The 10995-nt window shown below is 34.1% G+C and overlaps 1 pseudogene; it reads right to left on the reverse strand.

Annotated features, from left to right (window-relative positions):
* Window positions 1–8512: 8512 nt before the first annotated feature.
* LOC120780185 lies at window positions 8513–8715 on the reverse strand (annotated as a pseudogene).
* Window positions 8716–10995: the final 2280 nt, after the last annotated feature.

Here is a 10995-nt window from a genome sequence, read left to right on the forward strand (position 1 = left end):
CAAAATCTTGAATATGAGCAGATCATGTATATATCGTATTTACAAAATAGATATATTTTGAAATATTTCTTTTACAAGTATGTTATAAGTAAATTTTATTTCCTTAATTTCTTTTCATTTCTGCAAATGAACATGTAAACTTTTGGACAAATTAAACATTTGAAATATTTCAAATATACATTATAAAGAATGACGAAGTAATTTTGAATGTTGATGATTTTGTACGTTAATGTACTATATATTCACCCGAACATTTGTTTGACTGTTTTTGTAACTGAATCCATGAAATCTTATTTTAGCTAAATTGATAAAATGCCGACCTAATAAAAGTTTTAATTGAGATGTTTCACTTAAATTGAATTTTATCTTTTTGAATTTAAAATAATAGTTGCCTTTTGCTTATACTTGTTTATACATACTAAAATATTAAATTATATTTTTTGGTTCAAATACCAGTTTCAAAGTCATGTATGTATACATATAAACTTTAAAATAGTGCTTAACATAACTTAAAGCATCTTACACAAACATTCTGTAATGGGAAAATATCTGTCAACAACGATGCAATCCATATGTCTATTGGCTTATTTATGGTAAACACTGCGTATAAGTGATTTATCGACGTACTCAATGCAGTACTGCTAGCCAACCAACCTAGTAAAAATGGTGAGAGAAAGTGTTCGTTTATATGCAGTGTACTCACATACATAAAAGTAGATTCATTATACATTTTAAATACCTTCAACGTTAATTACATTGAATCCTATGAATTTTAATTTGTTTTGTTAACGCATGTATGAGGGTTATATTGATAAATGTTAAATTCTGTTGCTTCAGCATATTTCAAATTAAATATTGCGTATCGAAGCAATGCAATATCAGAGCGATAAGTAAAGTGCTGGCATACATAATTATAAACAATAAATAAATCCAAACGGAAACAAGTAAGGAATGTTAAAGTTCGGATGAAACCGAAATTTCAGTATTCTTGCAAGCTAAGGTGATATACGAGGTTTTCGTTTTAATTAAAAGTATGAAAAATTACTAGCACTATTTACAGTCACACAGAAAATTATACACTTTTATTAAAAATAGTTTTTTTGACTTTCACTAAGATTTTAAACATATTGACCAACAGCCAGAGATTCGAAAATATTTATATTAGGTATATGAAAGTTAAGGGGTACTGATCGGATTTTAACCGTTTTTGCAAAAGGGCATGCTGTTATCACAAATATATTCGTCCAGATTTTCAACAATAGAATACACAGACTGAGAGATATGTCAATTACACTCTGTTATTGCCCTCTTAGTATTTTTCAACACAAACATTGTCTATGAAGAAATTCGAAATCGACTATTAAAAATGTTTACCCCTTGTTATCGCGAACATACAAACAGACAGATAGTCACCCAGGTTTTTACTCTTCACGTTACCCTGATGATTACATATATATATAAATCTATATTTATCTCGATTAGTTTTAGGTGAATGATTTCTCAATCTAAATTACTAAGAACATATCAAATTTCTATAGTACTCTCAAAGATTTGCTACATTTAAGGTATTGATACCCTTGTCTGTTGTCTGTTCGGGCAGGACGTGCAAATTTAAATTTGATTTTAATCGAAAAGCAAAAGTTTTTATGGCTCGAGGATAAGCGGCTTTTATGTACACTGACACAACGGCACACTTAATCTTAATTAAAGAGAGTTCCAAACTTTAAGAGGATTTCGCCATTTTAATTTTTCTGCTTGGTCACTCTACCAAATATTAGGTGCACAACTAAGTTCCCGCTGCTAAAAAGATCTAAGCATCTTTCCTGCTCTTCACGATTACTTTGCCCTTGTGGCTTCTTGGTGACAAGTATTTAATTAACGGATTAACCTTCAACATAGCCTTATTAAGAAACCCATACAATTTAATAAGATTATTGTGGACGATAAGATTACAAAATGGAAAGTGATATGCAAAGCTATTTGATATTCCTGCGAAAATAGTTATATAATAATTTTAATTGTCTAACATAATAGTGGGTATTCCCCCACAGAAACATAATTTAAGTTTTGATTGTTTTTCAAAATCAGTATAATTCATTTTATTGAAAAATTGAATTTTTGGGGACACATTTAGAGAAGCAAATTGTTTTAGCAAAAAATAAATTTTAATAGAAAACAAAGTATTGAAAATTAATGTTCTCGTACTAGTAACATTTAGAAATCTTTATAAATTTTTAAAAATTACTAAATATTCTCCAAGTATGATATTTTGACGACCAATGGGCTTTTTTGCCGGCTATTAAAAAGAAAACTTATTGAAAATTATTCAGTGAAAACGTTATGTTTTACATAAAGTGATCAATTACAGATTAAAATTTCTTACGAAGCCACGAAGAGGTCGCGCTAATATCGGTCGGCGTTCCTTTTGCCATCAACGTATGGCAGCCCAAGACACATGAACGACTACTCCCAGGATGCGATGACATACATGTGGAATTATGGATCGCGTTCAATCAGCATGCGAACGTCAAGATGTCACAGCACGACTTTTCAAACAACAGCAGCGATGTTTGATGGACTTTATCTTGAAGCAACATATGGTACATATATATGGTGCTGTTAGATGCTGGATGTATTCTGTTGTGTAGCAAAAAAACGTTAGCCGCACACACACATTCTTCTTTGGATGGTGGATGGTGGTTACACCAGATCAAACTGATGAACTCATTTCTGCGGAAATTCCTGATGCAGAGAAAGATACAGTATTATACCAAATGGTGAAAACCAATATGGTTCTTGGACCTTGCGGACACCACAATCCCACTTCGGGTTGTATGTCTGACAAAAAATTCACGAACACTTTCCAAGTGCTTTTCTCTCAGAAACTCAAACTTGAAATGATTGATATCCACTGTATAGGCGTCGCTCACCAGACGACAATGGCAGAACATTCAGCATTCAATTTAGAAGAATGAATATTGAAGTTGACAACACATGGATCGTATCATATTCGCCATTATTGTGTAATTCACATTCAAAACTCATACCAATGTTGAGTATTGCAGTTTGGTGTAATCGATAAAATACGTTTGTAATTACGTCACCAAAGGAAGCAACATGGCGGTTATTGGTCTTGAACGATACGGTCGATACGTGAACTGCAATAAAGCGCTTTGTAGGATATTTACTTTTGCAATTCATGAACCTTTTCCGACTGTTGTGCGTCTCGCAGTTAATTTGGAGAGTGTATTTCAACCCAGAGAATACAGTACAGCCAGTGGAAACACCGCCAGCAACAAAATTAACATTAACGAGTTTTTTCTCAACTTTCGTCAGTGATCCGTTTTCGAGAAAATTGCTCTATTCGGAAATACCTTGACATTACACCTGGAATGCATCGTGAATAAAATAGTTGCGCAGAAAGCAATTCCAACCAGTAGATTAACATCCAGGTGTGTTATCAACTAATGCATTAGGACAAATTTACACAATCCATCCGATAAATGACGATTGTTTCTACCTTCGGTTGCTATTGATTAATGTACGCGGTTCAACATTATTTGAGTCACCATGGAAAACCATCTTCTCTGTACATTTACGCACCGAAACAGAAACCAAAAAATATTGTTTATCAAGCTTCGTTACATTGAAAAAATTTGGAAAAATCGAAAATAAATGATTTTCAACACAACATAAATTCAACTTTCTTTTCATTTGAGAACACATAATTTCAGGCAGAACAATGGCTGCCGGGTCAGCTAGTTTTACTATAAACAATAAAGCACAAAACACATTTAATCCCCTACACAACTCCAATTCAACACGCCTCAACCCGTTAAAGCATATCAGAGGAAATGAATTATAACAACAAAAAAATCCACTTCAAGCAGAAAGTGCAACGCAGTCAAATGTGTGAAAAGAGGAAAGGCAACAAGTATATCTGAGTGCAGTGCAGTAAATTTTTCACTCCCTTTCTGTCCTACTGTGAATCACTAGGAGCAGCTGCATAGTCAGTCAGCTCTACTACGAAATTCTGGCACTTCGAACCTTAGGCGCTTGATCTAACAGCTCTAGAAAAAACATTTATATACCAACTAAAATCGCATTGAAGCATGAAGGAAGAAAAATCCCAAAGTAGCAGCCTGTGACATTAATGTTGCCATGTTGCCTTTAGCGGTAAGTCTTGTAAATTATACATGCATACGTATGCATATATCAACAAGTTGACTGCTTTTTAATGACATTAAAATACATACTACATTTTTGCTTGCGATGAAGAAAAGTTTAAGAGCACAGATCTAGCTCTTTAGGAATAATGCCTGGCACTTCCTTAACTGGAATTAATTTTATTTATGTACTTTGAAAACCGCTATCAATTACAAGCAAACCATATAGATGTAAAAAATATTTGACGTTTTCTAATGAAGACAGCCCTAAATTCACTAGGCAACAAAGCCTTTATACATATATGTCTACAAAGCAGTTGGTTAAGATTATCCGGTTGTAAGAGCCTAGCTATCAATACTATGAGTTTGATAACTGATCAAGGTTTTAAAATTTAAGCGAATGTTAAGGAAATCCATGAATTGAGCGCCAGTGAAAGATTTAATAAAATTTCAGGGTATCTCTTTGTTAGCGACAAAATATTATATATTCTACTAGAGGACCCGTCCACGCTTCGCTGTGGCTGATACATAGATAATACTACTACTACCATCTATACGATTTCTATTAGTTGGATTATAACTATTCGTTAATAAGATATAGCATTTTACTGAAGCAGCTTGTGCTAGTTTACAAAAAAATGGATCATTAAGCATTTCGTGTAATAATAAAGCATTGATTTTTGGGGAACCGAGGAGAATGATGCTCTAAAGAGGAGAAAGCTCTGTGCAAAGTAGTTGCCTCGCAAGTTCATAATCCAACAGAACAACGAATAACTGATTCTGAGAAGTGTTTGAAATAAAACCGAATATTTGCGTCGGTATGTGACAATAGAAACATAGCTCCATCATTTCTCACTGGAGTTCAACCGACAGTCATTCTAGTGGAGTGCACATGGTGAACCGGTTTTCAGGCGTGGAAAGACGAAAAAATCGGCTGGATTACTGAGCCAGTTAAAATCCATTTCACTGCGTATTTGGTTGTAGTTCTTTTCTCTTATTCCAAATACTTAGCAATTGTATTATTGAGGAAGAATCTGTTTAAAATTGTGCGCATATATTCAAGGAAAGGAGGATGATTTGAAATATAACCTTTATATTTATGAGTTGAATTAAATTTTGACAAAAAGAGATAAACTGTATCCTATGTCCTTACCCTGGTTCTAAGCTACCTTCCCTCCAATTTTCAGTTAAATCGATTCAGCCGTTCTTGAGTTATAAATGGTGTAACTAACACAACTTCCTTCTATAAATGTATATAGCCGGAATAAAAAAAGCATGCGACCGAAATTGAATGATTCAAATATTTGACAAATAAAAATATTGAAAAACAAAACAAACAAAAATAAAAAAAAAAATTGTATGGAAAAATGTTACTTTTTGGTAATTTTCCAATTTCCCTTAACATTTAGGAGGATAAAAAACAGATGTTGCTCGATTCTCCACCCTAGCCGATATGCACGCTAAGATTCACGAAAATAGGTCGAGCGGTTTCAGAGGAGTTCAATAACGTACACCGTAACACGGGAATTTTATGTATATAAGTATGTATTAGAGATATTTTAACAATCATCTTACGTATATTTGATTAGTAACCTCTGATATTTTAAATTTTGTTGCTTCGGATTAAAAGTAAATAATCTAAATATAACAACACTTTTACTGGTCAGATTTAATGTGTTTTTTGCATACATAAGTTTGAACTTATTTTTTTTTTGAATGTCTGCATCAAGATAATAACTTAAACATATAGGCATATTACCACTTCTGCATGCAAGTCCCCGCATCTTTTCGTAGAATTTTCGAGCATTACCCTGTGGGCCGTGCTTGTCAAGCTCTTCATACTCACGCATTTCGGCCTCTTTCTTTTTCTGTCTGCAAAAGCGTCTCGCTTCCCTCTTCAAATCTCGGTATCTATCCCATCCCACACGTGTTGTGGTCGATTGTAACGGTGCGAGGTAGGCAGCCTGTTTATATACAGTTAGAAGGGCGAAAAAAGCAAATCTTCCAAATTTGTTTCTTAAAAAACTTTAAAATTTATTGATCCAAACATATATACACATATTTTAGTACCTTTTTACTGTGTTATAAGACTTAGTAATAGTAAAATTATTCATTTGGAAGGGAACTACATCTGATTTACGCGAACTCCTCTCAAAAACAACGTTTTGCGGTAACCTCAATATCTCTGAATCGGATCCTCTAAAATTAAAAACAAATCAAACAGATTTCGTTAAAGTAATGTTAAATCTAATATTAATCGATGAAATAACCAAAATAAATTTTGTTGACAAAATGGCGGTTTCGCAAAAAAAATTGGTTTTTACCAAAATTTCGGTCTTAAATTGTTTATAAAAAATATATATATGTATGTATAATTTTTTGAAAAAAAAATTTTATTAATTGATAAAAAATATAGTACAATATATTTAAGAAGGTCATGTTCAGACCAATCGGTTTAGTGGTTTTCGAGTAATATTGGTCACCGACTTTGAAATTTTCATAACGATATGAAATTTTCTGTGTGCATTCTTAACAATATATTGGCACTGAAAAAAATAAATAAATCGATTTTTTGAAAATTCTGACGGTATATAACACCTTAAACTTCAAAATTATCATATCGAAATTTTAAATTGTGCGGGTAATTTAAGGATAACATGTACATAATCTATTTCTCACAAAATTGTCGTAGTAGTATTTTGAACCAATTAAGATGATATCTGTAGTATTACCACCGTGAGTGCACATATTTATTCTTTATCTATTGTATATTTACATACATATTTGTTTCGTCGCCATATATACTTGTCATTGTAAAGAAATATGAAGAAAAATTAGACTAAAGAAAAAACTTTTTCCAATGGTCAAATTGAAAAATTAATTTTATTTTATTAAATTATAGCCATTGTAACATATTCCAAGGCGGTGACAGAGCTGGAAAAGGTGAAACGAAAATGTATGTACAAAAAGTGTAAACAATTTTATCGCGTGGTCTCTTACAAACCATCTCATTAAAACATCGTTATTTCTGTTTATCACATCTAAACACATATGTATGCGTAAGCACCACGCTTATGCGTATACGTGCTATATTTAGTAAGCACCGTGCATGCTCCACTAAATTGATTTCTTAAGTGACTTTACCCATAAAAAAAGACGTAAGAATTGCATTTTGTATGAAAGCTTTATATTTTTACTGAAGCAACATTGAGACTTCTTTTCATTTCTTTACTGGCATAGACATCGCGTGTTAGAACAGCCCACCAGTCTTTTCTTCTTTTTCACTGTTTGGCGCCAATTCGAGATACTAAATGCCGCCAGGTCGTTCTCCACTTGATATCTATATATAAAAAGTTTAGTCTTTGTTTGTCGAGAGAGGACTTTACTTGTCAATTGCCTGCTCAGTTCAAAATAGCAACCTGTTGACAAGAGTTAATTTGCGTTAAATTTCGAGGCTGACGTTATTGTTGTTGTTAATACTGGTTCCAAGATAGACGAAATTATCTACGATTTCAAAGTTGTGACTTTCGACAATGACGTGGGAGCCAAGTGACTGCTTGCGACGACTGTTTGTTTTATGACAGGAGTGCGACCACTATGTCTCTGAATTGGATCTTCTGAAATTAAAAACCCAAAAAAAGATTTCGTTAAAGTAATACCAAATCTAGTAAAACAAACCAAAATAAAATTTTTAGCCAAATTTGCGGTTTCTCAAAAAAAAAAAAAAATAGATTTTTGACGAAAATTTCGGTCTTAACTTGTTTATAAAATAAGATATTTAGCGACGAGAAAAAATCTTAGATTAATTACTAAAAAAAACTGGTGCGTGGAGTCCCTACGGGCGGAAGAAGTTATACTTCTTAGTGATATTCCAAGAAATGCATATCATTTTGTATGAAATAAAACTAGCTAGAGGGAAAGGATAAAGATATGGTGGAGTGACCAACACTTTCTTAAATTCACATTTTATAAATTTGGTATGGATACAGGAGGCTCGTTGTGGTTCATAAATGTTTCTGATAACATCAAGATGTTTGACTGTTTAAACACTCTATCTCAGAAATCATCAACATGAGCACGAATTGAATGATATTATTGATAAACATTTTCTTGTGCTAAGAAACGCGAATAATTCTTTTTCTAAGGTGATAGTTGGATTTTGACGTAATTTTATCATTTCAATTTCGCTGTATATTTTGTTAGTATAAAAGCAACAATATGCCTCGCTCATTTGCAATTGCAAATATGCAAGACCCATTTGTACCAGATTGTGAATTGCCCTACTGTACTTATTGACTGCATTATTATATATAATATTTGTATAAAACCTTGGAATTTATTCATTCACCTCTCAGAAGTCGTTTTATCCGTTGTAACCGAGCGATTATCGAAGAAACATCATTTCTAATATGCCACAAGACAAAATTAGAAATGAAGTTCATAAACCTCACGCTGTCAGATAAAACGATATACCTCGTCATCGAGGGTCGATTTGCAAAGAAAGTAAATGCAGAGTGACTACAGAAAGGATTCTGTGAAGTATAGTCTTAAGTGCGCAACACATAGAGTGCGACAGACTGCAAACTACATCTGTCAAATATTAAAATACACACGTTCTTATGGGCAGTGTTATTCTGAAAGCTGCACGACTACACGACTGCAGGCCGACAGTTGTCGTTCTCGCTAACTTGAATATCCTCCTATTTTTGCCAACGACAGTAGGACGACAGTAGAGTTGACAGTAGAATGGAAGATAGAAAGAGGAGGTAGAGTGGTGATGCCACTAATATGCAAAATGTAAAACTTTTCACAGCTCTAACAAACTTGACGTTATTTTACAAATAAAAGCATAAAATAGCTCTATTATATCAGGTATTAGTATGGCCACAACGAAATTGTGTACATGCAAAATGGACAACTGCGTTGTTTTGTGTACATGCCGGCCATTGTGTTTTTGAAATTTGAGCGATTAGTCTACTTGCGGTAAGTATTATTTTAATTGTATAATATTTTTACATTTATTGTATGTAATTAGGTTTAGAATATATATTTCAGATTTGAACATGGATTTGGATGAAGTGTTAATGGAGGAAGTGCGCAATTGCCCCCTTATTTTTGATGTCTCGCACAGAGACTATAAAAATTTAAGAAAAAAATAAATGACATGGAAACGAATTTCCACAAACACAAGGTTGACCGGTATGGCAAATTATAAATAAAATATATTAAATTCTAATATTAATTTCATTTCCAGAAACAGAATGCAAAAAGAGGTGGAAGAGTCTCCGAGACTCTTACAAGCGATGTAAACGCATGGAGCAAGTCGCTTCCGGGAGTGGCCAACAAACTCCACGGAGAAAATGGCGTTATCTGGAAGCAATGTCGTTTATGGAAAAAATTCCAAATTCATGGCGGTAAGTAAATATCCTTACGTAACGAAAATTATTTTTTTAGTAATGTATTTTACAGTACTATTAGCAGCATAAGCGCAGATTTCGAAAGTGTCCAAGACAATATAATTATAGATCCTTTAGAGGCATCAACATCATCGGCGACAATAGAAACGTCTCAGCCGGCATCTTCGGATGGACGTGGACAAAAGGTATATATTATTTCTTTGTTTTGTTTTGAAAAATTTATTCATTGGTTCCCAATTCATTTTCGCAGAAACAGAACGGGGATGCGTTCGCAAAATTCCTTGAAACGGCAGGCGCGACCATATGTACAATGATTAACGAATCACGTTCGCGTAAAACCAATTCAACCGCACAACATTTTGCATCCTTAGCTACAAAAATTTCAGAAGCCGATCTTCCGCCAGAAATGATGACAAATATCGAGGCAAAAGTGCCGGCACTAGTGTTTGAGGAAATCAGCAATTTCTATTTGGGGTAGATTAATTAAAAATGTGATATATAGACTGATGATAGACTGAAAATATTTTAGTTCAATTTGTGTGGAAAAATTTCGTTTTTAAGTAGTTAGTAAGCAAAATTGAATTTCATGTTTTTTTTTGTATATATGTATATAATTGTGATATTAGAAGTAACTTTTTTTATTTAAAAATGTGAAATACATACATGAAATGTTGAAAAATACGAATTCTTCTTCTTAATTGGCGTAGACACCGCTTACGCGATTATAGCCGAGTTAACAACAGCGCGCCAGTCGTTTCTTCTTTTCGCTACGTGGCGCCAATTGGATATTCCAAGCGAAGCCAGGTCCTTCTCCACTTGGTCCTTCCAACGGCGTGGAGGTATTCCTCTTCCTCTGCTTCCCCCGGCGGGTACTGCGTCGAATACTTTCAGAGCTGGAGTGTTTTCATCCATCCGGACAACATGACCTAGCCAGCGTAGCCGCCGTCTTTTAATTCGCTGAACTATGTCAATGTCGTCGTATATCTCGTACAGCTCATCGTTCCATCGAAAGCGATATTCGCCGTGGCTAATGCGCAAAGGACCATAAATCTTTCGCAGAATTTTGCTCTCGAAAACTCGTAACGTCGACTCATCGGTTGCTGTCATCGCCCAAGCCTCTGCACCATATAGCAGGACGGGAATTATGAGCGACTTATAGAGTTTAGCTTTTGTTCGTCGAGAGAGGACTTTACTTTTCAATTGCTTACTCAGTCTGAAGTAGCACCTGTTGGAGGGAGCAATCCTGCGTTGGATTTCCAGGCTGACATTGCTTGTGGTGTTAATGCTGGTTCCTAAATAGACGAAATTATCTACAACTTCAAAGTTATGACTGTCAACAGTGACGTGAGAGCCTAGTCGCGAGTGCGACGACTGTTTGTTTGATGACAGGAGATATTTCGTCTTGCCCTTGT

This window comes from Bactrocera tryoni, unplaced genomic scaffold (assembly GCF_016617805.1).
Source record: "Bactrocera tryoni isolate S06 unplaced genomic scaffold, CSIRO_BtryS06_freeze2 scaffold_218, whole genome shotgun sequence".
In the NCBI taxonomy this organism is placed as follows: Eukaryota; Metazoa; Arthropoda; class Insecta; order Diptera; family Tephritidae; genus Bactrocera; species Bactrocera tryoni.